Below are 23,709 nucleotides of genomic sequence, written 5' to 3' on the forward strand. Positions count from 1 at the left end.
CCCACCTCGCGGGGGGTGGCTCACCCCCCTGCGAGGTGGCTCCCAATAGCCAAGGGGGGGAGAGGGGGTGGCTATTGGTCCCCACCTCGCGGGGGGTGGCTCACCCCCCTGCGAGGTGGCTCCCAATAGCCAAGGGGGGGAGAGGGGGTGGCTATTGGTCCCCACCTCGCGGGGGGTGGCTCACCCCCCTGCGAGGTGGCTCCCAATAGCCAAGGGGGGGAGAGGGGGTGGCTATTGGTCCCCACCTCGCGGGGGGTGGCTCACCCCCCTGCGAGGTGGCTCCCAATAGCCAAGGGGGGGAGAGGGGGTGGCTATTGGTCCCCACCTCGCGGGGGGTGGCTCACCCCCTGCGAGGTGGCTCCCAATAGCCAAGGGGGGGAGAGGGGGTGGCTATTGGTCCCCACCTCGCGGGGGGTGGCTCACCCCCCTGCGAGGTGGCTCCCAATAGCCAAGGGGGGGAGAGGGGGTGGCTATTGGTCCCCACCTCGCGGGGGGTGGCTCACCCCCCTGCGAGGTGGCTCCCAATAGCCAAGGGGGGGAGAGGGGGTGGCTATTGGTCCCCACCTCGCGGGGGGTGGCTCACCCCCCTGCGAGGTGGCTCCCAATAGCCAAGGGGGGGAGAGGGGGTGGCTATTGGTCCCCACCTCGCGGGGGGTGGCTCACCCCCCTGCGAGGTGGCTCCCAATAGCCAAGGGGGGGAGAGGGGGTGGCTATTGGTCCCCACCTCGCGGGGGGTGGCTCACCCCCCTGCGAGGTGGCTCCCAATAGCCAAGGGGGGGAGAGGGGGTGGCTATTGGTCCCCACCTCGCGGGGGGTGGCTCACCCCCCTGCGAGGTGGCTCCCAATAGCCAAGGGGGGGAGAGGGGGTGGCTATTGGTCCCCACCTCGCGGGGGGTGGCTCACCCCCCTGCGAGGTGGCTCCCAATAGCCAAGGGGGGGAGAGGGGGTGGCTATTGGTCCCCACCTCGCGGGGGGTGGCTCACCCCCCTGCGAGGTGGCTCCCAATAGCCAAGGGGGGGAGAGGGGGTGGCTATTGGTCCCCACCTCGCGGGGGGTGGCTCACCCCCCTGCGAGGTGGCTCCCAATAGCCAAGGGGGGGAGAGGGGGTGGCTATTGGTCCCCACCTCGCGGGGGGTGGCTCACCCCCCTGCGAGGTGGCTCCCAATAGCCAGCCAAGGACCTGCAAATTAGGAAAGATATTACAGAGTGTGTGTTCAACTCATGTGATTTGGGTGTTAATACCATCTTCTCCCCTTCCGGATTTCAGGTAGAGTATCACACGGGAATGTACAGTGTCTTCAATACTGGGAATAATGTGAACCTCTCGGCCTTGAGATATTAAAAAGAGTATCACAGGGTGGATGTTCACCCCCTGCCATATTGGGAGTAATATCAGCCTCTCCCCTCCATGGATATTAGAAACAATATCCCAGGCTGGGTGTACGCCTCCTGCTCTATCGGGAGTCATATCATCCTCTCCCTTCGAGGATATTAATAACAATATCACAGGGCATGTGAACACAGCCTGTGATACTGGAATTATTTTCATCCTCTCCCCTTCCGGATACTAAGAACAATATCGCAGAAGAACTGTACACTCCCTGTGATATTGGAAATGATATCATATGCTTCTTCCGTTAATATTAGGAGCTGTATCACCAGGTTTCTGTCCATTCATTGGTATGTTGGGAATCATGTCATATTCTATCCGCCTGGATATTAGGATCGGTGTCACAGCGTGAGTGTACACCTACTGCGATATTAAAACTAATATCATGCTCTCCGTCACTGGATATTAGGAACGACATCACCGGTAGGTGTACACCCCTTGCGGTATTAGGAGTAATAATTTGATTAATTTTTAAACATCAATGATCAATTTTAATAATTTTCAATGACACTATTAATTGGACACCATTATTAATTATGGATATTTATTTTACATATATGATTATGCACGCTTAAAATTAATTATGAATATTAATGTCATTTAACAATATTATTAGTTCATAATATTAATCATTATTTTATTACCAACGTCTCTTAATATTGACTTAAGCAACATTAATTGCTGATATCATTATTTTATTATTAATAGTGATATTACTATTAATTATTAATAGCAATTGTTAACATTTTTAACCAGTATTAATTTTTACTGCCTTTATTATGAGTATTAACATCGATGATTTTTATTAATTTTATTATATTTATTAATATTAATAATTAATAGACTTGTTCCTGATATCCGGCGGGGAGAGGATGATATTACTCCCAACATCGAAGAAAGTGTACACCCCTCTATGATGTTTTTCCTAATAGCCATCGAGTAGTGGATAACATTATTGAAACTATCACAGTGGTTGTATATCCCCTTGGTCGTCTTGTTTCTTATATCCTGGGTGAAAGAGAATGATATGACTCCCAATATCGCAGGGGTTGTAGACCTCTCCCATAATATTGTCCCTAACATCCAAAGGTGGAGATGATGGTATTTTTTCCAATGTCGCAGTGGATGTACACCACCCCTGTGATATGATTCCTGATATCCAGGGGACGAGAGGATTATTCTCAATATTGCAGGAGGTGTACACTGTCTAGTGATATTGTTCCTAATATCCAGGGATGGAGAGGATATCACCCCCTACAGAGCAGGGATTGTACACTCCTTCTGTGACATTGTTCGTAATGGTCAGTGGGGGAGAGGAAGACATTACTCCCAATATTGCAGGGGATGTACACCCCCTTGTGATATTGTTCCCTATATCCTGGGAGGGAGACGATGATACCAGTGGCAATATCGCAGGGAGTGTACATCCTTCTGTGATATTGTTTTTGACATTCAGTTGGGGGAGAGGATAACATTAATCCCAATATCGCAGAAGGTGTACAGACCCCTGTGATGTGGTTCCTAATGTACAGGGGAAAGAGAAGAATATTGCTCTCAATGTCGCAGGGGGTGTAACCACCCTGTCCCCTGTATATTGTTCCTAATATGCAGAGGGGTGGAGGCTGATAGTACTACCAATATCCCAGAAGGTGCACACACACCTGTGATGTAGTTCCTAATATCCAGCGGGAAAGAGCATGATTTGTTTTGATATCGCAGGGGGTATACACCGCCCGCAACCCTGGGGTATCGTTCCTAATATCCAGGCAGGAAGAGGATGACATGGCTGACAATATCGAAGGGGGTGGACACCTCTTCAGTGATATGGTTCCTCTTATCCAGGGGGTGAATGGATGACATTACTCCCAATGAAGTAGGAACCGTACAGCCACCCTGGGATTTTGTCCTTAATAACCACAGGGGAGAGGTGATATTACTACCAACATTGCAAGGGGTGTACACCGCTCCAGTGATATTATTTCTTATGTCCAGGAAAGGAGAAGATGGTATTACTAACAATATTGAAGGGATGGACAGCCCCCATGTGATATTGTTCTAAAGATACAGGTTGAAAGAGGATGAGATTCCATCCAATAAAACAAGGTTGTACATCCTGCCTGTGATATGAATCCTAAAACCTAGAAGAAGAGAGAATGACATTGCTTCCAAAAACACATGGGGTGTACACCCACCCTGTGATATTGTTCCTGTCATCTAAAGGAAGAGATGATGATACTACTCCCACTACCGGAGAAGGTACACACCCCCTTGTGATATTGTTCCTCATAACTTGTGGGGGAGAGCATGATATTACTTCCAGTATGACAGTGGCTTGACACCCAGTCTGTGATATTGCTCCTAATTTCCAATAGGTAAAGTATGATGTTCCTGCCAAGAGAGTAGTGGGTGTACAACCGCCCTGTGATATGTCTCTGAATATTCAGGGAAACACAGGACAACGTTACCCCAAATCTCCCAAAAAGTGGACACCCATCGTGTGATATGGTTGCTAATATCCGGAGGTGCAGAGGATGGTATTCGTTCTCCTGTCGAAGGCTGTGTACACGCAACCTGTGAAATTGTTCCTAATATCCTGAATAAAAGAGACTGCTAATAATGGACACACATTGCAGGGGGGAGTAATTGGCTATTATGATCCACATCGCAGGGGGTGAGGCACTCCCCATGATATGGGGAGTAATAGCAACCCCCTCTCCCCCATGGCTATTACGATCCACATCGCAGGGCAGTTCAGGACACCAGCCCTGCCCCAACCTTGACCGAGACAGTGAGTGTCATGGGACCACCTCAGGGTGGGTGGCAGCTCAGCTTGAAGATATCCCTGCTGCCAAAGACCAACTGTTCCTGCTAGTTTGAATCTGGCCACAGGGTCTCTGTTGGTGAGACAGGTGACCATGAGGCAGACACCCTGAAATCTAGCACGACAGAGCTCAATGCCCCCATGAGAGGCACCATAGCACGCAGACTTTGCAGACATACTAGGGAAGGCCACAGCAGGCCCTGAGTGAGGAACAAGCTGACCAAGATCCTGGGGTCCTGCCACACAGCCCTTAAACCAGGGACTGGAAACTGTTTCCCTAAAGAGCCAGGAGTCAGTATTTTCAGCTTTGCCAACTGATCTTTACCTCAAGAATGCAACTCTGCCATGGCTACACCACAGCAGCCTTCTGCAGGTGGCCTGTGAAGAGATGGGCATGACTGCACCCACATCAAACTTTACTTATGGACATGGAACCTTCTCAGTGTCATGAATTGTTATTTTTTTATTTGTTCAGGCATTTGGAAATGTAAAATCCATTCTTGATTCACGGGCCACAAGAGCAGGCAGGTACGGGCTGCCCCTGCCCCTGGCCGACCTCTGGAATGAGCTTAGAGAAGGAAATGACAGGCTGGGTCAGCGCAGCCTCCTCACAGTGGGTTCGCTGCAGGAGGGTCCTTCGTAGCAACCACTTCTCATCCTTCATCTTGGCTTCAAGTGCAATTCACATGGAGAAAGAGAGAACAGAACCGGCCTCAGCAACAAGGAAGGAGATGTAGGGTCAAGCAGCCGTGTGGATCCATCACACTCAACATTCACACCAAGTGGAGCACAAGCAGGACCAGCCCAGGGGGGGCCGAAGTGGAGGCTCTCTGGGGTGGGGGCCCTCTGGGTGGGCAAGATTCTCTACATAAAACTCCAATAGAAGATCTACACAGCAGTAGTTAAAGAAAACGCACACTAAGAAAAAGGCCAAAATAAAAATAGGACACCAAGTTTGGCCAACCGGGTCTCACAAGCCAGTAGGTAAGAAAGCCCAGGAGGGCCCACCAGAGGAGCTGGGGGTGGGTTCCTGCCTGCAGGGGGCCTGGGACACCCCATTCCCACAGACGAGGACCCGAGCTTTGGGGAGGAAGCTGTTAGAGTCATCAGTGAGCTTTTCAGAGCTGGAGCCATAGGTCAGGGGAGGAGCCCTGGCCACGTCCCTGTGTAGGCTCAGAAGCTGGGGTGGGGGCACACCCCCAGGGGCCGATACAAACAGTGGACCGCGAGTCCTCCTCCTGTCCAGAGGATGCTCAGCTCCCAAGGGACCACCAAAGTCTGGAATCCAGGGACACACCACCTGACCCTCATGCCCAGGCCTCCTGGACTACGCAATATCCAGTACAGGCAGGCAGTCTGGGCTTGGGGCCAGGACAGGGGTGGATGGTCCTGCTTGGCAGGCCTCCTTCTCCCTATCAGCTGTGCTGGTTGCACTGTAGTTTTGTTCTGGCAACATATTGCTGCCCACTTTGGCCACACCAGTCCCCGGCTCCCTGGCTAGGCCCAGTGCTGTCCAACCCACCTACACAGGCCCCACACACCCAGTGCCCACCAGACTCCCGTCAGCCAGGAGGACCCATGCTCACCCCCTGAAGTATCCGTGGGAACCTGCATCCGACAGGGACCCACAGCTCAGGGCCAACCTCCATGGGGCCTTTTGGTTGTGGTGGTAGGGAGTTGACCTCCAGCCCTCCCATCCTGGCCACTGTGTTTTGTGGGGATCATTCAGTCCTGGGAGCTTCCTAGGGACCCCAGAAGGAAGAGAACAGGGTGGTCATGGCGGCCTCAGCCCCAGGCTCTGGGCCCGAGTGCAAGAGTCTTTCGGTTCTGGTTTGACCTGGGCGGTAACAACAGGCCAAGTCATTCACACAAGGATTGGCTTCAATATAATGCATCAAGGGACTGTGGAGGACACAGAGCAGCCTCCAGGCCAGTTACACCTGGTGACTTCGCCAGTGCAGGCTAGGGAGTGGAAAAGCTGACCCCTGACCTCCCCACCTACCCTGCCCACCAGATGCCAGTAGCAGCCAGTGATCCCTGACTTCAGGCAGAGGCAGGCAGCACAGTTGCTGCCTCCTTTGAGCCCATCCCAGGGCCCACAGGGTCTGGAGAAACCTGGCAGGGGCTGAGTTGGGAGAATCAGGCAGGGAGATGCCAAGTGAAGAATGTGAGGGACTGGGTATGAGGGGCACTAGGGCACAGGGTCTGCTTCCCCTGGGGAGGTGGCAGTGAGACATATAGTAGCCAAGCCTCTGCAGGCCCCACCCTGCTGCCAGGCACATGTGGTGCCCATACCCACCCCAACGGCTGCAGGAAGGTTCTTCATCAACAAAAGGGGAGGATGCACCCACACCCACATAGGCATTGGTGCCCACACACATCAGAGAAGAAAATTGCTGCTGTGCCCAAGGTGTGGGGTAAGGGGTAATGTCCCCTTCCTCCCCATGGTGGGTCCAAAATTACCTGTTCCTGCCAGCACCCCCACCCCCAACTCCACAAGCTGCTGACCTCCACCACGGTGCCATGCCACGTGCCAGGAACAGCTCAGCGGTACATCCCAAAGGGTGCTATCCTGGCGCGGCTGTGCTGGGCAAGTGACATGTTTCCTAGTCACAGAGGTTTTCTTTCTTTACTGCTCACTGGCCCTGTGCCTCGGTTTCCCCCACTGTGGCACAGTGTAAAAATCCCATCTTGAAGGCTAGGAACCCAGGAAGATCACCACACCTGGTGAAATGGTGGGTGACACTCCCTGCCTTGGACCTCTTGCTCCAGGACTGATGTCCATTGGGACATGACCAGGCCAGCATCCTGGGGAGGGCTGCATTCCTTGCCTGGGGAACCTTACTCCCAGTTAGGAATCACTGGAGTTGAGGCCCCTAATGGATTGGGGGAGGCACAGGGGTAGAATGGAGGTAGCCCCATCATACGGGCCTGTGTAGACCCCAGAAAACAAGCATTGAGTTCAGACTCTTGTCTGAAGCTGGCCACCTGAAAGTATTTGGGGTGTGATGAGGTCCTGGGGTCAGGGAACAAAGTGTTCTGGTTTGGACACGTAGGAGGTTCTCTGCAGCTCTCTCAGGTACAGGGTATGTTGCTAAGTATATGCTTTTAAAAACCCTGGGAGGAGGGGGCACGCAGAAGGGGCCCTGAAGCCAAGGGCATGGTCCAGCCTTTCCACCTCCCCAGCTGAAGACATGCTGGAGGACAATTCTCCAGAGTTTCATAACAAAGAAGAGAAAAAAATAAATCAAAAAGACCTGGAGGATAGGCAAGCTAATGAGGGCTGACTGGGATTACCCTGCCTAATCCTCAAAACAAACCTTCCTTATCTGTCCTATGGGCCAGGTGAGGAAACAGGTCACAGTAGGACATTCAGACCCTGGGCAGGCAGCTGGCAGCCTGGAGCCCAGGAGGTCCAAACAGACTGTCCCAACCCCAGCCCTCAGCCAGGAGCGGCTCTGCCCACAGCTCATTCACTGGTAAATCAGGCCCACTGGGCTGCCTGCCCTTCCCCAATCCCCCTCTCTCACCAGGCAACAGCCTCCCTGCTCGTGGCTGCCAGACTGCGGATGGCAGTGCATGCCCCCTTCATTCTGGCTTCTCAGCTGCCCACCAGGCCATCCCTCTCTGCCAGGCCACCTGGAGCCTAGCAGTGTGCATGCAGGGTGGACAGCACCTGGAATACTTGGGCGGGCTTGGCTGGGGGCTGCAGTTCCTGTGCAGGGAGGACTTAGCGCCCCATCCCATTCCCTGGCCCCATGACCCCTCTGAGAAGACCCTCCACATACTGCCAGGCCTTGACCACCAGTAGCCCCACATCCAGGAGGCATCGACATGTTCACCTCTGGTTGGCAGTGGACATGCAACCCTGGGCCAGACCCCTTAGAATCCCAGGTATGAGAGAGCTAGGTGAGGGCAAGGGTGGCATCAGAGTGAAGGGGGCCTGCCCCTCCACACCTGTGGGTATTTCTCGAAAGGTGGAGATGAGAGACTGAGAAAAGAAATAAGACACAGAGACAAAGTATAGAGGAAGAAAAGTGGGCCCAGGGGACCTGCGCTCAGCATATGGAGGACCCGCACCGGCATGGGTCTCTGGAGTTCCCTCACTATTTATTGATCACTATCTCTACTATCTTGGCAAGGGGGATGTGACAGGACTACAGGGTAGTGGTGGGGAGAGGGCCAGCAGGAAAACATGTGAGCAAAGGACTCTGTGTCATCAATAAGTGTAAGGAAAGGTGCTGTGCCTCTATGTGCACGTTGGCCAGATTTATGTTTGACTTTACACAAACATCTCCGTGCAGTAAAGAGCCGTATTGCCGCCAGCATGTCTCACCTCCAGCCATAAGGCGGTTTTCTCCTATCTCAGTAAATAGAATGTATGGTCAGGTTTTACCCCGAGACATTCCATTCCCAGGGATGAGCAGGAGACAGATGCCTTCCTCTTATATTAACTGCAAAAAGGCCTTCCTCTTCCACTAATCCTCCTCAGCACAGACTTTTTATGGGGGCCGGGCTGGGGGATGGTCAGGTCTTTCCCTTCCCACGAGGCCATATCTCAGGCTGCCTCAGTAGGGAGAAACCTTGGACAATACCCAGGCTTTCTTGGGCAGAGGTCCCTGAGGCTTTCCGCAGTGCACTGTGTCCCTGAGTACTCGAGACTGGAGAATGGCGATGACTTTTACCAAGCATACTGCCTGCAAACACATTTTCACTAAGGCACGTCCTGCACAGCCCTAAATCCATTAAACCTTTAGTCAGTACAGCACATGCTTCTGTGAGCACAGGGTTGGGTCTAGGGTTACAGATTAACAGCATCTCAAGGCAGAAGAATTTTCTTAGTACAGATCAAAATGGACTTTCTTATGTCCTCGTCTTTCTCCATAGACACAGTAACAGTCTGATCTCTCTTTCTTTCTCCCACACAGAGAGTGTCACCACTGTATGTCAGCCACTGGGGGACAGGCTTCAGCTTACACCCAATCCAAATTCCACCCTCTCACCTTGGCAGAAGCTGGCCAGGAATTGGGGCCAATGGATGGGTGGGGTCTGCAGACGACACCGTGTTAAGGTCCCCATGATGGCCTCACACATGTGTAGTGGCCCTGCAGTTCCAGGTGCCACACACATGCCATCCCCTGCTTGGGCCCTGATCTTCGAGGAGGGGGAGCAGCAGAACCCAGGCACTGACCCCACAGTGCCACTCACACCCACAGACGATTCTCCAGACAGGCATCAGGTCTCTGTCCTGGCCACCTTCCCCTGCAGGGCCTCAGCTCTTTCCCGGGACTCACGTGGTCTTTCCTCACATGCAGCTCTGCTAGGATGCACTGATCTGTACACAGGGGCTCTGAGGTGACAATGGCCACGATCATGCAGAGTGCAAGGGCACAGGCTGGGTGCCCATTGTGGGGACTCTGCAGCACTCCCAGACTATCATCGGGCATGCTGGCCCCCAGGCTTAGCTAGGGCACCAGCGGTAGGAGTGCACTGCTCTGGACTCTGCAGGAGGAGGATAACTGTCACCACATCTTCATGTTCTCCTGCTGGTGTCACTGTGTGTTTCTCATCTCCTTGTTGTAGGATTCAGGGCAGACTCTCTGAACACCTTGTGGGAAACAGCAGAATCCAGCAGAGAAGAGGAGAAAAGCCCAGCTGCAAAGATGAAAAAATGGCAGGTGTGACATGGACCCCCATTCAGATTCTGTATTTAGATGAGGTCTTCCAGAACACCTGCTCTCATTGGATAATACTTCAAATACATACATATATATATATATATATATATATATATATATATATATATTTTTTTTTTTTTTTTTTTTCAGAGAGAATCTTGCTCTGTAGCCCACACTGGAGTGCAGTGGCAGGATCTCGGCTCACTGCAACCTCCGCTTCCCGGGTCCCGGTTCAAGCAATTCTCCTGCCTCAGCCTCCCGAATAACTGAGATTACAAGCATGCACCACCATGCCCAGCTACTATGTTTTCTTTTTTTTTTTTCTTGAGACGGAATCTTGCTCTGTCACCCATGCTGGAATGCAGTGGCACGATCTCGACTCACTGCAGTTTCCAACTCCTGGGTTCATGCTATTCTCCTGCCTCAGCCTCCTGAGTAGCTGGGACTACAGGCGCCTACCACCACGCCCGGCTAATTTTTTATATTTTTAGTAGAGACGGGATTTCACCATGTTAGCCAGGATGGTCTCAATCTCCTGACCTCGTGCGACAGAGCGAGGTCACCTGGGCAAAAGAGCAAGACTAAGTCTCAAAAAAAAAAAAAAAAAAAAGAAAAAAAAGAAAAAAAAGAAAAGAAAAAGAAAAGAAAAGAAAAAGAACAATATAAGCCAAATTCACTCAAAAGAAATAAAAACAAGATGACAAGTCAATGGCACTGAAAACAGAAAATCAACAGAAGAACTCAATAGAACAACAGCTGTTTCTTCATAAAGATCAACAAAATTGGTCACTATCAAGCCAGGCTAACAAAGAAAAAAAGAAATAACACAAATTACTATAAGGTGAGTACAAAAGTAATGGCAGTTTTTGCATTCTTGGAATTTGCTGTTTGATACTGGAATACCTTCTTAAATAAATGTGGTTATGTTATTCATCATTTTAATGGGCATTTCTTGCTTTTTATTGCTAATGACTTATTATTTATTTTAGACTGTGGAAATGATGTCAGACAAAAAGCAAATTCAAGCGACTTTCTTATTCGAGTTCAAAATGGGTCCTAAAGCAGGGGAGACAACTCACAACATCAACACATTTGGCCCAAGAACTGCTAATTAATGTACAGCGCAGTGGTTCAAGAAGTTTTGCAAAGGAGGCGAGAGCCTTGAAGATGAGGAGGGTAGTGGGCAGCCACCGGAAATTGATAACAACCAATTGAGAGCAACCACTGAATTCGATCCTCTTACAGCCACACGAGAAGTTGGCGAAGAACTGAATGTCGACCATTCTATGGTCATCCGGCATTTGAAGACAATTGGAAAGTTGAAAAAGCTTGATAAGTGGGTGCCTCATGAGCTGACCAAATATTTTTAAAAGTATCCTTTTGAAGTGTCATCTTCTCTTATTCTGTGAAACAACATTGAACCATTTCTTGATCAGATTGTGACATGCCACGAAAAGTGCATTTCATACAACAGCCAGCTCAGTGGTGGGACTGAGAAGAAGCTCCAAACCACTTCCCAAAGTCAAACTTGCACCAAAAAAAGGTCATGATCACTGTTTGGTGGTCAGCTGCCGGTCTTCTGATCCACCACAGTTTTTGAATCCTAGTGAAATCATTACATCTGAGAAGTATGCCACGCCATTCGATGAGATGCACGGAACACTGCAGCACCTGGAGCTGGCACTGATCAACAGAAAGGGCCCAGTTCTCCACAACGCGTGACCACATGTCATACAACCAGGGCTTCAAAAGTTGAATAAATTGGGCTATGAAGTTTTGCCTCATCTACCATATTCACCTGACCTCTTGCCAACAAACTACCACTTCTTTAAGCATCTTGACAACATTTTGCAGGGAAAACACTTCCACAACCAGCAGGATGCAGAAAACGCTTTCTAAGAGTTCATTGAACCCTGAAAGCATGGAATAAACAAGTTTATTTCTCCTTGACAAAAATGTGTTCATTTTAATTGCTTCTATTTTTTTTTAATTTTTTTTAGACAGAGTCTCACTCTGTCGCCCAGGCCAGAGTGCAAAGGTGCAATCTCGGCTCACTGCAACCTCTGCCTCCTGGGTTCAAGAGATTCTCCTGCCTCAGCCTCCCTAGAAGCTGGAAGTACAGGCGCCCGCTGCCACACCAGGCTAATTTGTTTGTATTTTTAGTAAAGACGGGGTTTCACCATGTTCACCAGGATGGTCTCGATCTCCTGACCTCGTGATCTGCCCGCCTTGGCCTCCCAAAGTGCTGGGATTACAGGCGTGGGCCACTGCGCCAGGCCAGGTGACTTCATTTTATTAGTTTTATTAGGAATTTAGGTAGAATCAACTTCTGATTAAAGGCTGAATTTCTGTCATTTTGTAGAGAAATGAATAAACTGGACGCTGTGTGGTCAGTGTTTAGATTTGCCCATGGGTTTGTTTAAATCGATGTCATGGATCCTGAGACACAAATATAATTAAGACAGGTCTAGAGACAGGAGAAGCAGAAATAAGTTGACCCAGGAGTACAGTCTCAAGTAGTTCATTAATGAGAAAATGGACATCTGGCAAGAGTCTTTTTACTTTATCCTGGCTGAAAATCCAAATCTTGTTTTATTTTTCCCACTAAAAGTAACTAAAATAATAATGAATTTTATTTGTTCTTGGGTTCTTTTTTCCTTTAATGATTGTGCTGTGACTTTAAATAATGATGTTACTTTTGAGCATTTTTAAAGCATATCTGAAAACGATTGATGTTTATAACTCTCTTTTGGCTTCAAAATAAGATTGTGTTATCACCATTTTGGTAGATGAGGTTGTCTGATGAAAATGATGCGCATGACTGTACCATTCCGTGTACATCTTGCAGTAGTGGACGATTGAAAACATAAAAAAGTGGAATATAAATTAAAAATTAATTTGGTTTCTTCTATTTCTTAATTTAGGATGTTAAACCATGGCTGTAAGGGATTTTCTTGGTGAAAAGAGAAGATCCTCAGAGTCAAAAATGTTCTTACAACTCGGGCTTGATGGCCTTTGAATTAGGAATGGATTGTTCCTCTCTCTGAAGCCTGTTGTCACATGGGTTTTTAATCCTGGCCTTGCTGCTAGAAATCTGTGCTTGAAGTCGTCTCTTTCTGGTGGTAACCTACCACTTAAAAGTCATGACGTGGTGGAACTCAGTTTACTAGACTCTTTAGCCTTTGAGCTAAACTGAGCAACCTCTTAGATGTACACACACCACTTTGTATGAAAGGGTTCTCTAGAATGGTTCTTTGGAGAGAAATATTTTCATGTAATTTTGACAGGGGTGTAAATAAAGCATGGTGACTAATAAGTCTTTCACTCTTCATCTGATGAACATAAGAATCTATGCATCCAGATATTATTTTGTATACAAATATTTAATTTGGTGATTGATAATCTCTCTTTGGGGTAGTCACATGGAAAGCTCTTTTAAATTTAACTTTTGCCTTTGGATCTTTTTTGAGAAAAGCCATTGAAGAGCAAAACTAATGTAAACGTCTTGATCATTTAAAAAGCGTACTTGTCCTCGAAAGGAAACACGAGTCATCAGTGAGTATAAACGTAGACAGTTAATTTGTGAATGCTGTCGGCCTCAACGTGCTTGATAATAGATTCTACTGATCTAGCTGGAGTAATTTGATCACTTACTTCCTTATTAATACTAGATCACACAGTGTCTTTCTTATTCCTTCTTCTTTACTTACTGGCATGAGCACAGAGTCCCACTATCTGAAAGAGAAGGGAGAGTTTGGGGGATTATTGGAGGATTCTTAAAAACTTGGTTGGCAATTGGGCAAGATGGCTCATGCCAACCATGAGGGGCAGGTATCACTGAGCCCCATCTAGTGATATGAAAACCAGGGTTCATAGAGGTTAACTTCCTTGCCATGGTCATATGGATGGAAAGTAAAGACATTGAGCTTTGCATTTAGACTCGGACCTAGAGTTGTTCAAACCGTAGTTCTGCTTACTCCACGGAAACGTGGGTTTTTTGAGGGGAGTACAAGCAGAGGAAAGTGGAGAAGTGGATTGCAGTTTGATTCTTAGTGGTCAAGAATGCCACCGGGGGATTTAGACTTTAACCTAATCACATTTATTTATTTCTTCAAATGCTAGCCTTGGAACGTTTTTGAGCACGTGCTTTGGAAACATTCCTCTGGAAAACAGAGAAGGTGAGGGAGGGGAGGGGAGGGTCTGAGATTTGAGGGGTCTGCAGCAGGAGGTTGGGAGACAGAGTAGGGAGCTGGGACAGCAGGTCTAGAAATGAAACTAGGACACGTCCAGACCTCAGGTGGAATTAACTAGAATCTGGTTAGAGAGGCAGAAAGAACAAAGAGAAAAAATACCTCCCAAGTTCCCACCTGGCTGCCCAGGAGGCTGTCATGCGCTTAACAAATAAAGCCTGCCCTTTAACAAACAGAGGAGGGAGGAGGTGTCTGCAGGGAGGCCTACAGACAAAACGTGGAACGAGGCTGCCCTCTTCTGGACAATGAAAGCCGGATGCTGAATCAAAATCCTCATATGCCCAGGACAATTTATTATTATTATTATTTTATTTTCAGAGACAGGATCTTGCTGTGTTGCCCAGGCCAGAGTGCAATGATCCAATCATAGCTCACTGTAACCTCGATCTCCCGGGCTCAAGCGATCCTCCTGCCTCAGCCTCCTGAGTAGCTGGGACTACATGTGTGTGCCACTACACCCAGTTATTTTGTTTGTTTGTAGACAGGAGGTCTCATTATGTCGCCCAGGCTGGTTTCAAACTCCTGGCTTCAAGCGATCCTCCCAACTTGGCCTCCTAATGTGCTGGGATTACAGGTGTGAGCCATCACACCTGGCCATCAGCACGTTTAAATACACATCCTTATATATATTTAAATATATGTCTTATATATATACATATACATCCATACAGAACGGACCGATGCTGAGTTGATACTAACTAGTCAACCAACAAACAACTAGTAACTAATGACTTGGTAACCAGGTAGGAATTCGGACAAATCTGGTTGTTCAGGGAGAACAAGGGTCTGTCAAACAAGTTGTTACATCTTCTAATGCATCCTATTCAGACTCAGGAGCAGTTTATATTTTGCACAGTCTCTGCCTCTCTGATTCCTTCAGACTTGTCAAGCACAGGAGAAAACCTAGGTAAAGGCCGGGCGCGGTGGCTCGAGCCTGTAATCCCAGCACTTTGGGAGGCCGAGACGGGCGGATCACGAGGTCAGCAGATCGAGACCATCCTGGCTAACACACTGAAACCCCGTCTCTACTAAAAAATAGAAAAAAACTAGCCGGGCGAGGTGGCGGGCGCCTGTAGTCCCAGCTACTCGGGAGGCTGAGGCAAGAGAATGGCGTAAACCCGGGAGGCGGAGCTTGCAGTGAGCCGAGATTGCGCCGCTGCACTCCAGCCTGGGCGACAGAGCGAGACTCCGTCTCAAAAAAAAAAAAAAAGAAAAAGAAAAAAAAAAAGAGAAAACCTAGGTAAAAAATAAATAATAAAACACTAGGGAGGCCTCACAATCATGGTGGAAGGTGAAAGACACATCTCACATGGCAGCAAACAAGAGAAGAGAATGAGAACCAAGCAAAAGGGGTTTCCCCTGATAAAACCATCAGATCTTGTGAGACTGATTCACTACCATGAGAACAGTTCGGGGGAAACCACCCTATGATTCAATTATCTCCCACCGGGTCCCTCTCACAACATGAAGGAATTATGGGAGCTACGATTCAAGGTGAGATTTGGGTGGGGACACAGCTAAACCATATCAGACATATTATCTATTGCTACATAACAAACTATGCCCCAAACTTAGGGCTTAAAACCACATCCATTTTTTTTTTTCTTCACAGTTTCTGAACATCTCAAATGAAAAAAAAGAGTTATAATATCAAATGTTGTTGCAGATGTTGAACAAGATGTGGGAAAACTTGAAACTCTACTAATAGGAGATACTGAAAAGCCAGACAGCAAGGACACAGAGAGGGAGACAGAGCTGAGCTAAAAGTACACTACGACCCAGCAATTCCACTGCCAGTGTAGACCAGATAAAAAGAGTTCTATGATACCAAAAGATATGTACGTGTATGTCCCTAGCAGTACTTTCCATTATAGCCCAAACCTGGAAATCATCGAATTATCCATCAACAGTAGAATGGACAAGTGTATTTATACAAGTGTATTCATATAATTTAATGTAATAGACCTATGGGAATTTACTGCTACCCTGAACAGCAAAAGTAAATCTCACAAGCGTAACTTAAGTGAAAGAAGCCAAATCAAACATCATATATATCATTCCATTCACAAATTTCAAAAACTGGCAAAATTTTTGTATGGCGATGGAAGGCAAAATAACAGCTCCTCAGGATATGGGCTGGGTAATGTTCTGCTCCCAAATCTAATTGTGGATACAAGGGTAGGTCACTGTGTGGATACATGGGTGTGTCACTGTGTGAATTCAGGAGTACACACTTTGATATGTGAGTTTTTTACTTTGTTTTACTTTGTTATATAAATATATAAATATATATATATATATATATATATATATATATATATATATATATATTTAAGAGATGGGGTCTTGCTCTGTCTCCCAGGCTGTAATGCAGTCCAGAACTCCTAGGCTCAAGGGCTCCTCCTGCCACAGCCTTCTGAGTAGTTGGAGAAGCTGGGACTATAGGCATACACCACCACACCTGGTGGTATATTCAGCTATAAATGAATTGGCTGGGTGCGGTGACTCACACCTGTAATCCCAGGACTTTGAAAGGCTGAGGCTGGAGGATTGCTTGAGGCAAAGAGTTCAAGACCAGTCTGGGTGACATAGTGAGACTCCATCTCTAAAAGATTTTTAAAAATAAAATGTACTTAAAATTTAGGAAAGATTTCAGTTGCAAAGGCTAAGTTGAAAAGACAGGAGTAAAAGGGTAATAGACAATTTAGAATATATGGATATATGGCATTTGGTACTTTAATATATATTATTGTTTTTTAATTATTTAATAGTCCATGAGTAGGTTAAATTCCATGAAGACAATAACTGCACCTCATTCATCTTTATAGCCTCTGGATGCCCAGTGTACATTATAAAGTAGCTATTCAGAAAATATATATTTAAAAAAATTGTGAACGTTCTGTTTACAGCAAAGTTCTCTAAACTAAATATAGTGATTGAATACATTTCTACAATAAAAAAATTAGACAATAAAGACAAAAGGCATTTCTGGGCTTATATTGGACAAAATAGGAGCAAGAATAGAGGCAAATTACTCTGTTTCTTAGGATGAAAAGAGTTTGCTTCGATTTATCCAAAATCTTTTTTCTCATCCAAATATGAAAATATTATAAGGCAAATTTTCAGCAATAACATTGTATTAGTCCATTTTCATACTGCTGATAAAATCATATCCAAGACATGACCATTTACCAAAAAAAAAAAAAAAAAAAAAAAAAAAAAAAAGAGGTTTAATGGATTCACCATTCTACATGGCTGGGGAGGCCTCACTATCATGGTGGAAGGTGAAAGACACATCTCACATGGCAGCAAACAAGAGAAGAGAATGAGAACCAAGCAAAAGGGGTTTCCCCTGATAAAACCATCAGATCTTGTGAGACTGATTCACTACCATGAGAACAGTTCGGGGGAAACCACCCTATGATTCAATTATCTCCCACCAGGTCCCTCCCACAACATGAAGGAATTATGGGAGCTACAATTCAAGGTGAGATTTGGGTGGGGACACAGCTAAACCGTATCAGACATATTATCTATTGCTACATAACAAACTATGCCCCAAACTTAGGGCTTAAAACCACATCCATTTTTTTTTCTTCACAGTTTCTGAGGCTTAGGGATCTGGAAGTGACTTAGCAGGGGTTCTGACTCAGGGTCTCCCAAGATGTTGGCTGGGGCTGCAGTCACCTGAAGGCTTGACTGGGCCTGGAAGGTCCACTCTTCAAAAGGCTCACTCACATGGCTGTGGGCTGCAGGCCTACTCACAACTATCCCCAGAGCAGATCATCCAAGAGTAAGAGCAAGCCGAAAGACACCATCACTTTCATGGCCTAGTCTCTGACATCACACACAATCACTTCTACATTCTATTTACCACAAACGAGTCACTAACTCCAGCCCACATTCAGGTGGAGGGGAATTATGTTCCATCTTTTGAAGGGAATATTAAATAATCAGTGGATGTATTTTAAATCATCACAGTCCACCATCTGGCCACAAATTATTTCTATTTCTCCCACATGTAAAATACTCTCATTCCTCTCAACTCCTCCCAAAAGTTTCAAACTTGTACAGGATATCTAGGTTTGAAGTCCAGGATGTAATTATTTAAATCAGATCCCAATACAGAGAATTCTTCTCAGGTGTAGTTCTTTTTTTTTTTTTTTTTTTTTTTAATTGAGACAGAGTCTCACTCTGTTGCCCAGTCTGGAGTGCAGTGGTGCAATCTCAGCTCACTTGTAGCCTTGACCCCTTGACCCCTGGACTCAAGCAATCCTCCTGCTTCAGCCTCCCAAGTAGCTGGGATGACAGGCACACACCATAATGGCTGGCTAATTTTTTGAAAGTTTTTTGTGGTGATGGGGTTTCACCATGTTTCTCAGGCTGTTCTCAAACTTTTGGGCTCAAGCAATCATCTTGCCTCGGCCTATCAAAATATTGGGATTACAGGCATAAGCCACCGTGCCTGACCAGGTGTAGTTCTTTAAGAATAGATCTTCAAGTAGAGTTCCTCTCTGTCTAAAGTCTTGTGGACTAAAGAGACAAGTTATCTGCAATGTCTATCAATTATCTATCACTGTGTGACTAATTACCCCCAAAACTCTGTGATTTAATAAACAACATTTATCTCAGTGTCTGTGGGTCAGGAGTTCAGTGGTTTTGCTGGATGAGTCTTCCTTACCATGTGGATCTCTCCCTGGATGGCTTAAATCTTCTCACAACACACAGTTGGGTTTCCTCCAGAGAAAATGATCTAAGAGGAAGCCAGCAACATGGAAACCATGATGTCCTTTATGACCTAACTTTGTGACATGCCATCACCTCTGCTGTGTTCTATTGGTTACTTGGAACAACCCTGATATGACACAATAGAGGACTAGGCAAGAGCATCAATCCAGGAATTTAGGGCTCATGGGTGCCATCTTGGAGACAAGCTAGCACACCTGTAATGCTAGAAGCTGAACCCAGGAGCACCAGCAGAGGCTGTAGATTCTGGTGATGTCTCAAACACTCTTCCTGTGATCTTGATACAGTAACAAAATTTCTGGGTACCCTGAAAATGGAAAGAATAAGTTTCTACCAGGTGAATGATTAGGTGATGATGGTCACTTTGAAGTAACATGAGCCTGGCCGTGCAAATCCAGCAATGTGTTCTTGGAAAAAAATCACTGCCCTTCTCTAGGCCTTGGTTTCCTCAGCTTCAAAAAGTATATAATAATAACTGCTTTGGGCTGGGCGCAGTGGCTCATGCCTGTAATCCCAGCACTTTGGGAGGCCGAGAAGGGCAGAGCACAAGGTCAGGAGTTCCAGACCAGCCTGGCCAATATGGTGAAACCTGTCTCTACTAAAAATACAAAAATTAGCCAGGCGTGATGGCTTGCACCTGTAGTCCCAGCTACTCAGGAGGCTGAGGCAAAAGAATCACTTGAACCCAGGAAGCAGAAGTTGCCATGAACCAAGATCGTGCCATTGCGCTCCAGCCTGGGCGACAGAGTGACACTCCATCTCAATAATAATAATAATAATAATAATAATAGCTGCTTTGGTCAGTTCTTACAGGGGTTCAAGGTTACATATGTAAGATACAATTATTAAGCAATTGATAAATGGTAACTATTTTAAAGAATATTGCATATTGGCCGGGCATGGTGGTTCATGCCTGTAGTCCCAGCACTTTGGGAGGCTGAGATGGGCAGATCACAAAGTCAGGAGATCGAGACCATCCTAGCTAAGACAGTGAACTCCTATCTCTACTAAAAATACAAAAAATTAGCCAGGCGTGGTGGCACACACCTGTAGTCCCAGCTACTTGGGAGGCTGAGGCAGGAGAATGGTGTGAACCCAGGAGGTGGACCTTGCAGTGAGCGGAGATTGCACCACTGCACTCCAGCCTGGGCAACAGATCAAGACTCCATCTCAAAAAAAAAAAAAAAATGCAAATTTTGTGATATTGCCTGGTAACCATCTGAGTTGATAGACGTATTTCAGTTTTCGGAAAGAAATATTTAAATTAGTAAGAAGGTAAACCTTTCTCATTTAATAACTGATATACCATATTTCATAAAACTAAGAAAATAGAAAAAACCATCCATTGTCCTACAACTCTAATGCAATGTCATCACCGTCTTTCCTTCCAGCTTTCTTTTCCATGCATTTCCCATAACTGAAGTCAGAGTGTACATAAAAGTTTGCTTTTTGCTTCTTTCTCTTTATATCTTAATATAGAAACTTCTAACAGAGTTTGACACGGACATTTGCCCCAGTGTGTCATGCTCAGAGGAATGACTCATAGGTCCTAATGAGAGGTAAGCACTGGAAAAGGAGGGGAAATTCCATAGGTCAGCAAGGCTGCATCAGGATCAGCTGAAGTTCTGAGAGCAGATCTCATGGAGAGAATCAAAAGCTAACTAGGGGAAACAGTAGGAGTCACTAAGAGATTCTGGAAGTTGTCTAGGGATGAAAGTTGCTTAACGACTCTCTGACTCAGTTCATCTTCTATACATCAAAGATGTTACATGTCCCTACCTTTATAGGGCTGCCGGGAGGATTCATGAAGTTCCTGCATGTAAAGTTCCAGGCACAAAGTAACGATGTTGCTATTAAAATGGTAAGATGTGGCTGGGCGCAGTAGCTCATGCCTGCAATCTCAGCACTTTGGGAGGCCGAGGCGGGTGGATCACGAGGTCAGGAGTTCAAGATAAGCCTGGCCAAGATGGTGAAACCCCATCTCTACTAAAAATTAGCCAGCGTGATGGCGGGCGCTGCTCGGGAGGCTGGGACAGGAGGATTTTTTGAATCCAGGAGGCAGAGGTTGCAGTGAGATGAGATTGCGCCACTGCACTTCAGCCTGGGTGACGAGGTGAGACTCCATCTCAAAAAACAAAAAACAAAACAAAGCAAATGGTAAGATGCAATGCATCAGGGTCTGGGATTTTCCCAAGTGTTTAGCAGCCTAGGAATTCTCAACAGACTTCTGAAACATAATTTATGCCCTAAAATGTTGATGACTAATATCTATGATATAGGAAAGTCTGTCTGGATATCAAGTCAGTGTGGGTTTGATCATTCATTTCAACCATTGGAAACAAACCCCAATGTCTCGAGGAGCCAGGTGGGTCACCTAAGGTTGCAATGGCAGGAGGGTGTACCACCTAGAGAGCACAAGCCCTCCTCAAAAGAGAAGCTGTTTCTGGGTTCATTGTTGCCCTATGTAAGTGTGGACCAGGGTTGCTGTTTGACGTCTACAGAGCATTATTTCAACATTCATCAGATTTAATGCACTATGATACCACATAAGCAAGGTGATGCTACTAGGGTAGGTTTTAGAAATTTACACACACACAAGTCTGCTAAAGTAGTTAGGTTGAAGGATTCCTAGCTCTGGGAGAAAGGTTACATTTTTTGCCTTATCCCTAGCTCCCCAGCTATTGGGGTTATTTGAACTATTTAACCTGACCTGTTGGATTAGTCCATTCTCACACTACTAATAAAGACATACCTCAGACTGGGTAATTTATAAAGGAAAGAAGTTTCATTGACTCACAGTTCTACATGGCTAGGGAGGCCTCAGGAAACTTACAATTATGGTGGAAGGGGAAGTGAACATGTCCTTCTTCACATGGTAACAGCAAGGAGAAGAATGTAAGCTGAGAGAAGGGGAAAGCCCCTTATAAAACCATCAGATCTCGTGAGAACTCACTATCATGAGAATAGCATGGGGTCAATCACCCCCATGATTCAATTACCTCCTACCAGGTCCCTCCCGACTCACATGGGGATTATGAGAACTACAATTCAAGATGAGATTTGGGTGGGGACACAGCCAAACCCTATCACCTGTATTTAATTTATATAATAAAATACATTTAATTTATAAATTAGGTTAAAAGTACACATTGACACATGAAAGGTTTCAAGAAATCCTATACTAGAGCAAAGAAACCCATTTAACTGTATTCAGCCCCTTGTTTCTCACAGTATTTCATTCAAAAGCTTTATTTTCTTTTTTTTTTTTTTTTTTTGAGACAGATTCTCGCTCTGTCACCCAGGCTGGAGTGCAGTGGCCGGATCTCAGCTCACTGCAAGCTCCGCCTCCTGGGTTTACGCCATTCTCCAGCCTCAGCCTCCCGAGTAGCTGGGACTACAGGCGCCCGCTACCTCGCCTGGCTATTTTTTTTTTTTTGTATTTTTTAGTAGAGGCGGGGTTTCACCGTGTTAACCAGGATGGTCTCGATCTCCTGACCTCGTGATCCGCCTGTCTCGGCCTCCCAAAGTGCTGGGATTACAGGCTTGAGCCACCGCGCCCGGCCTCAAAAGCTTTATTTTCCATATAAAATGTATGAATGCCTTACAGAGCACTCTTTGGAAAAGGATGACCGACTTTTAAAAGGAAGACCCAAACAAACCGGTCAACAGAAACGGAGTGCTGCTCTAGTGCCATGCCCGAGATACCTGCCAATAGTCCTCTGCCACTCGCCATCCCTGCATCAGCATCTGGGACATGGTAATTACACTTGACGGCTTGTCACTCCACCTCTCCTCACTCCTTAGCTCACAGAAAAGAGATTTGTGAAATACCAGCTCTGGTCTTGGCAAATATTTGTTTCCCCCGGCACCCTGGAAAATGCATTTTTAAAACTCTTCCTACACTTTCGGTATGGCAGCAGCTTTATCAGTATGTGAAGACAGAGCGATGATGTGGCAGGATACTTGACATTTTGTATTGTTGCAAAGTGACAAATTGCGCTGAGCTGTAAATACACTATAAATGGTGTTGTGCTGAATTATAAAGACAATTAGCATATTTCTTCCTTGTTTCTCATTTATCTTTTAGTTTGTAAACATGGAAAGCAGAGTGCGGTAAGCTTTACATGCCTTATCTGTAAAATGAGCACAGTGATACTTACGTTACAGACTTTTGTAAGCCAGAATTTTTAAAATGTTAAACTACCTAAGATAGTATAAAAAACATAGCAGCATCCAATAAATGACAATTCTTAGTATTACCTCCACTCCTCTTGATAACATTAAACTCTTGGAGGATGGAAGAAAGCATGGATGTGAAGCACATACAATCACTAGAGGAAATCAGAATATTGCAATGTTTGGGGTTCCTTGAAAGTTTTTAAAGCGTGTAAGGGTCCTTAGACATGATCTTTTACAGATGAGAACGAGATGAAATGAGATTGATAAAAATTAATCAATTTGCCCACGTTTTGCACAGGAGCATAAATTACCAGCAGACAACATCTGGATTCCATACTAAGAACAAGCATCTCACTACAAACTTACAAACTGAACATGCCTCATGCCTAAAGTGCACACACCTATTATCAATCTTCACTTTGCATGGTCCCAAAGATTCTGTAACTTTCACAAATTTGCATATGTAATAACAAATTTGAACTTTTGGGCTACTGAGTCATGTGCTGCAAATGTCACCGGTCCTTTGTTTAAGTCTCTGCGTGTATTTCAGTCAACAGGTTTTCTTCATTATGCACTGTGTTTTCTGTCCATCAGGCAGCAAAGCATCAGCGCATCCCACCACCAGATGGCGCCAGACCCACTTGT

The 23,709-nt window shown here is 46.3% G+C and overlaps 2 long non-coding RNA genes across 7 annotated transcripts; one reads left to right on the forward strand and one right to left on the reverse strand.

The window, feature by feature from the left end:
* Nucleotides 1-4,641: 4,641 nt before the first annotated feature.
* On the reverse strand, nt 4,642-18,942 carry LOC139363821 (uncharacterized). Of its 5 annotated transcripts, XR_011624847.1 has the most exons (5): nt 17,827-17,982; nt 13,544-13,624; nt 9,420-9,866; nt 5,798-5,953; nt 4,642-4,880 (listed from the first exon to the last, which is right to left on the reverse strand). It is a non-coding gene; the product is annotated as an uncharacterized lncRNA (long non-coding RNA). The 5 variants fall into 5 exon arrangements; XR_011624845.1 differs by lacking the exon at nt 5,798-5,953 and having other exon boundaries at nt 4,643-4,880; nt 9,215-9,866; XR_011624844.1 differs by lacking the exons at nt 5,798-5,953; nt 17,827-17,982 and adding an exon at nt 18,821-18,942 and having other exon boundaries at nt 4,646-4,880.
* LOC139363822 (uncharacterized) lies at nt 18,942-23,487 on the forward strand. 2 transcript variants are annotated; one of them, XR_011624849.1, is made up of 5 exons: nt 18,942-19,134; nt 20,365-20,444; nt 20,673-20,746; nt 22,493-22,642; nt 23,363-23,487. It is a non-coding gene; the product is annotated as an uncharacterized lncRNA (long non-coding RNA). The 2 variants fall into 2 exon arrangements; XR_011624848.1 differs by lacking the exon at nt 20,673-20,746 and having other exon boundaries at nt 18,964-19,134.
* The last annotated feature ends 222 nt before the right edge of the window (nt 23,488-23,709 follow it).

The sequence above is a fragment of the Macaca nemestrina genome, chromosome 6 (assembly GCF_043159975.1).
Source record: "Macaca nemestrina isolate mMacNem1 chromosome 6, mMacNem.hap1, whole genome shotgun sequence".
NCBI classification, from domain to species: Eukaryota; Metazoa; Chordata; class Mammalia; order Primates; family Cercopithecidae; genus Macaca; species Macaca nemestrina.